Here is a 6,266-nt window from a genome sequence, read left to right on the forward strand (position 1 = left end):
AATGAGCCACAGAAATTTTTTGACATAAAACAAGTTCAGGAAATAGTAATAAGATAATGTCTTAGCCTGGGTTTCTTAGGTTGCTGTCTACGCTAGGCATGAGTTTTCTCAGACAAAGGGTAGTAGTTCTACTTCTTTCTAGAAACTGCACAAAATCATGAGACAACCAGTGCAACTTGATAAAAATGCATGTATTACACCAGTCCACCTATAAATAGTTGAAATTGTGAACGTAAACATGGCAAAATCTCAGGTTGTATTGTTATGACTGGCTAGATTACATTCTTGGTTTTCTTTATTTTGAAAACATGAACACCTGTACAAAACCAGAACAATTTTGAAACTTGCAGTAATTTTATGTGACTAATGCTATGTTTTATATGTTTCTCCTATAATGTAAAATATATGAACCTTAGTACATGTGATAAGAATGATTGACATTTATTTATATGTAGAATACCAAAGATAGGATGAATATTGAATGCAAAAAGTAGTACATTTATAGAAGTTGTGTGCAGAATAAATAAATTATAATGTTCACTTATTTCAACTTTTGTTCTTGACACACATATAGTGATTTAGAGGGTCTTTATTTTGGTTGAGTGACTGGATTTTGTTTTGTAATTATGAGAAGGGAGCTGCTGCATAGTCAGCATTTTTACTTGCAATAATGACAGGCTTTCTTTGCCTGAAATCTGCATGGCTACAAAGGCACTCACACTGTGAGGGACTGGCATTGTAACCGAGGTACCCCACTGTGAAGGAGCTCATATTTGGTTTAATATTCTTCTGCGAATAGGAAGACCAAAAGGGAATTTTTCTTAAGAAATTATGTCTCTTATTCTCTGAGTTTGACCAGTGTGGAACATTGTGATAGTCTCCAACTTGCAAAAAGAAGCTTCTTCGTTGCGTGGTTAGGGATATACTTGCCTGTAAATATAAGGATATACATGTAGAGAATAGTAAGAAATAGCCTTGGTCTAGGGGGTATGAAAAAAGTAGTATTTTTCTCTAGGATCTCTGACATCTCCAGCTATGTGTATTTGGCCATGTTTACAGTACCACGCATGAGTTCCTTCCTATTGAGCAGGTCTGAAGTTCAATTAGATAGCTGTTGATTACCCTTGAGTGTGACTGTTGCACCAATAGAGACAGTTTCCTGGGACTGTCATTGTTTTGGTTTGTAAGCTTTACAGCTGGGTAGGAACACTGATTGATTTTCTCCTTTGGAAGCTTGTACAGTATAGTCAGTGCTATGAGAGCTGGTCTTTGGGATGGAGGCTTCCAGGTCAGTTCCTGATCAATTGTTCCAAATCCTGTCTGTGAACTAATAGTGTCTTCAGCAATATGGTCTTACCTTCAAGTTTGGAGAGGCAATCAAGGGCTGTGGCAATAACACATTATTTTGGGAGTCTCTTGCACTACCCTGACCAACAACTCAAAGGGAGGTTTCCCTGGCACTGGGATTCTTATTATGTTCAAAATAGTTTTATTTTACACTTCCCTGGTGGCTAAGGATGTTGAACACTTTTTAGAAATATTTTTCAGCCATTTGTGTTTGCATTTTTTGACTGGGCCAAAATCACAGGGCTGGGTATGTCATAAGCCCTAGGGGAGAACCTAATACTATTATTCTGCTAAATGGACATGGTATTAAACTGATTTCCATGCTCTTTTCTTTATATCCATAGATCAGTTTATCTCTCAACCCTCATCTGAGAAGAATCTTCGTGCATTAGATGGTGATTAACTCAGAAACCCACAACTGGTGAACATAGAATAAGAGACTATGGTGTGTTCAGCTCTAAATGGAACATCTCTACGTCTCTTCCCCCAAGGTTCAGGGAACATCGTGGCGGAGGGGTGGAAAGACAGTAAGACAGATCTTCGAGGACTGTTGTGAAAGTAGTGTCTTCTGGACATGACAGAGCTGCTCCACTCATGAATTCACAGCAGCTATGACTGCATGCACTATACCTGAACAAGATCAAGCCAGCAAAAATCCCCTCATGGATGAGAGAGTGGCTCATGAAGTCCCAGCCCTCTCTGAGTAGATGTTGACAGTTGGTGGCTGCCATCACAGGGAGAGCCAGTTTTCTTCAGCGATGATGCTCCTGCAATTTACCTGTGCTCTAGTAGATGAACAATGTATATAAAGGCAGCTCAAAGTGGACTCTGTATTAAAAAAAAGTACATGAAGCATGGAGGGGAAAAGTGATGGGGGTGATAGAGGAAGGATTAGCAAGTAAGGAATTGGGGTGAACTTGGTCAAAACACATTATATCCATGTATGAAAATCTGAAACAACGAAAAGTGTTAAAAACCCAAAAAAATTTCTAAAAAAGAACCATGCTTTTATCATCATCAACATGATGAGAACATATTTCATAATAGTTCACATATACTCTGATTTTACATTTGAAGAATATAATCAATTTTTTCTTATCATGTGTGGCACACAGAAAAGGCACTTTAATGGTACTTGCCTTTTTATATGACACTGCAAATTTCTACAGAAAAAAAGCAGAAGAGGGTTCTGCCACAGTGAAGTACACTGCCTTCCTACTAGACTCTAAGATTATGTGAGCCAAGAGACAGTGTGGTGACCATATTTCTTGGCAAGCAATGACAGCACAGCTCTCTTTTCTCTTCACAGTTCTTCCAACTGGCACCAAAACTTTCCAGAGAAATAAGATGAAAAAAAAAATGCTGTGTAAAGAGACCAGACTCCAGGTTTTGTTTTGTTTTGTTTTGTCTTTATGATTTCGTTATCTGAAGTCTGTGATTCTAAGACTCACCTTTGAGGAGATGTAGGGGTGTGGAAAGGCATTGGATGTTCTCCAACTGGAGTCTGTTATTTATTTAATTAGTTGTGAATCTGAAATATTGTAAGAGGTAGTATCTTTCTGTTGATAACTCAGGACATCAGTAAGTATCAATAGTAAGTATCCTTTATGGTGTGGTTTATTTGCTCTAAGACACTGAAGTGAGCATTTCCCTCTCTCATCTCTTCTCTTTTCCCTTCTCCCTTCCTCCCTTTCCCTTTCCTTCCCTTCTCCCCTCCACTCCTTCTCTTCCTTCGTCTCCTCCTTTCCTATTCCTCCTTGTTCTCTTTGCCTTTCACTCTCCTTACCTCCACCTCTCTTGCTTTCTCTATCTCTTTCTTTCTTCCTTTCTTTTTTAGAAAAGATTTTATTATTTTTGTTTTTTGTATATGAGTGTATTGCCTGCATGTATGTAAGTGTATCCATGTTGTGCAACATCCACAGAGGTCAGAAGAGGGCATCAAATCTTCCAGAAATGGAGTTGTGGACAGTTATTAGTTGCCATGTGGGTGCTAAGAATTGAACCTGGGTCCTCTGCAAGAGCAGTCAGTGCTCTTAACTGCTGAGCCATCTCTCCAGCCCCACTTCCTTTCTTTTATTGTATTTATTTTTATTTTTACTTTTTTATTTTTTGGTCTTTTTGAGACAGGGTCTCCCTGTAGCCCCAGCTATCCTGGAACACACTATGTAGACCAGTCTGGCCTTGAACTACCTGCCTCTGCCTCCCGAGTGCTGGGATTAAAGGTGTGCCCCACCATGCCTGGCTAATTTATCAAGGCATATCTTGGAAAACACTTAAATTAATCCACAAACTTAGTTTGATGTCTTATCATTTGTCCTGTTTCTCTTATATAAACTATAACTTAAATCTGTCTGATTTAACTGATCTTTTTACAGAACCAGTTATTGAATTAGAGTTTGAAGAATATCCTAATTTGCTTACTAGTCTTTGATTGTATCATCATCCTTGTCCGCAATTTGATCTCCTGGAAGACAGTATTCAAAATATTGTCTCCTTTGTCCCGAGAGCCTTTATTCACTCCTATTGCTTTTTAACACCGTCAAGTTCATTTCAGGAGCTATTGCTGTTTTAGGGAATTTAACAATACAGCTAGAAAATATCTTTTCTCTGTCTCTCCTTTTCTTCTCTGTTTCCTCTCACTTCCTCTGGTTTGTCCCTGAGTAGAAATGGGATGTTAAATCTGGAAGTTCATGTTTCTTTACATATTTTCCCCTTTCATCCTGTTGATGCACCTTCCTATGACTGAGCAAGCAAAATATGTTTGTAAAATACGAGGTGACCATAGTAGACAAAAACTGATTGGCAGGTAAGACTTTGATTAGTAAATGGGCCCCTGCAGCTGAGACAACTTTGATAACTCATGCAGTAATTTACTGGAACACAGTTCCTCTACCTCTCTGAGCAAAGCCTGAAAAGAGGCTGGTTAGTTTCTAATAGCTGTAAATTGAGTTAGAATCAGGTACTAAGTAGAGACAAACACAGAAAAAAAATGGCTCCATTTGGAGATATAAATCAAGTTACATATTAAGCGACTGAAAAACTTTTTTTAACTACTAAGCCTTAAGGCTCTGCTCAGCTAAATATTAGTATAAAATGAAATAGATCAATAAGAAGTTAAATATGAGGGGAAAGACGCAATCTGAAAATTAAAATGACAGTTTGCAATGAAGGTAAAAAAGATTATAAAAATATATTTCTGGATATTTTTTCAGAAAACATGCTTGATGAATATATTTTTAACATTTTCCCCATGTTGAATGCTTTTGTGAAACAGCATCATAGACAATGTGGAAGATTCACATTTATCACCTGCTCCATCTGTGCTACAGACTCAGGCCTTTCCTTGGGGAGCTGGTGACCAAATTTCCATACCTTCATGTGAATCTACCATATGTGAGAGTAGGAACTGATGTTACAATTGTTCCTTATATGGACCAAAACAAGCATAGGAAGCCTATGCTCAGTTTCCTTGTGTCCCATGATGACCAATATTGTGACACAGAGACTATATGTCTGAGGGATGCCCAGTCTTGCATAAAATATCTACAGTGGTACCTTTATGTCCAAAGCTCATGGAACATAGCAGAAAGGTGACAGAGAGAAAACTAGTGCATCCCTCAACTCTTACCAGTGAAGCTTCCTTATACAACAGAGTGTGATACACACAGAAGGCCACAACTGACCGTGTTTTAAAGAATAAGAGACTGCAGAGTGTGTGTCCCTGGATAGGACTCCTATATTAAACCTCACTCACATAGAACTCAGGTACCATTGCAGAAGAGGGGGCAGAACGATTGTGAGATCCAGGGTTGGTTCATGAAAATAGGGAAGCAGAGACTTTCAGGTCACTGGAAGCTTGCACATGTGAACTTGCAATAATGGTGGCATAGAGCACAGGACCCACGCCAACTCAATCAGACAAGGGCATAGAGTGGAGGGAGGGAAATAGGCAGTGGGCTGACCCTAGCCTGGAGACTGTGTGAGACTGATGACTACTGGGTGAAGGAGAGTAGACCTTCCTTATGATTTCTTGACTTGACTCCAGTGGATGAATTTGCACTGAAGGACTTCTGGGTACAGATACTTGACTGGATAGGACTTAACATGTATGACAGAATCCATGAGGTTTGGTGGGTAGGGGTAATGGGAGGGAGTGTCTAAATTCAATTAAGAACTATTGTATGAAATGTATAAAAGCTCAATAAAAATTAAAAAAGAAAAACAACATATAATTCAAATCTGGAGTATAACATTTTAAAGACTGAAAGTTATCAAAATACGTATTTGTATCTAAGAATATAGTATGCATCAATAATTTCAGTAAGATAACTGAATATTGATTATATAGGAAATATGATAAAATTCCTAGTATGACAGTCTAAGATTTAATAAAAATATATTTAAAATCTTATTTTTAACAAAGACATTTAAAATTATTTAACTTTTAAAAAATTAATTTATTTATTTTTATTTTGTGTATGAGTGTATTAGCTGAATGAATGCAAATCCACTCATGTACAATGCCAACAAAGGTCAGAAGAGGGTATGAGATATCCTGGATCTGGAGTTATGGACAGTTGCTAGTCACCATGTGGGTGCTGGTATTTGAGCCTGGGTCTTCTGCAAGAACAACGCGTCCTCTTAGCCACTGAGCCATCTGTCCAACCCCATGTAATGGTTTATTATTTACATTTTAGTTGGGCATGGTGGTGCACGCCTTTAATCCCAGCACTCTGGAGGCAGAGGCAGGCGGATCTCTGTGAGTTCAAGGCCAGCCTGGTCTACATAGTGAGTTCCAGGACAGCTGCGGCTACAGGGAGACCCTGTCTCAAAAAGACCAAATATATGTGTGTGTGTGTGTGTGTGTGTGTGTGTGTGTGTGTGTGTGTGTGTGTGTGTATTTTATGGATGAATAAAAT

This window comes from Nannospalax galili, unplaced genomic scaffold, assembly GCF_000622305.1.
Source record: "Nannospalax galili isolate Female #2095 unplaced genomic scaffold, S.galili_v1.0 scaffold85, whole genome shotgun sequence".
Taxonomy (NCBI): Eukaryota; Metazoa; Chordata; class Mammalia; order Rodentia; family Spalacidae; genus Nannospalax; species Nannospalax galili.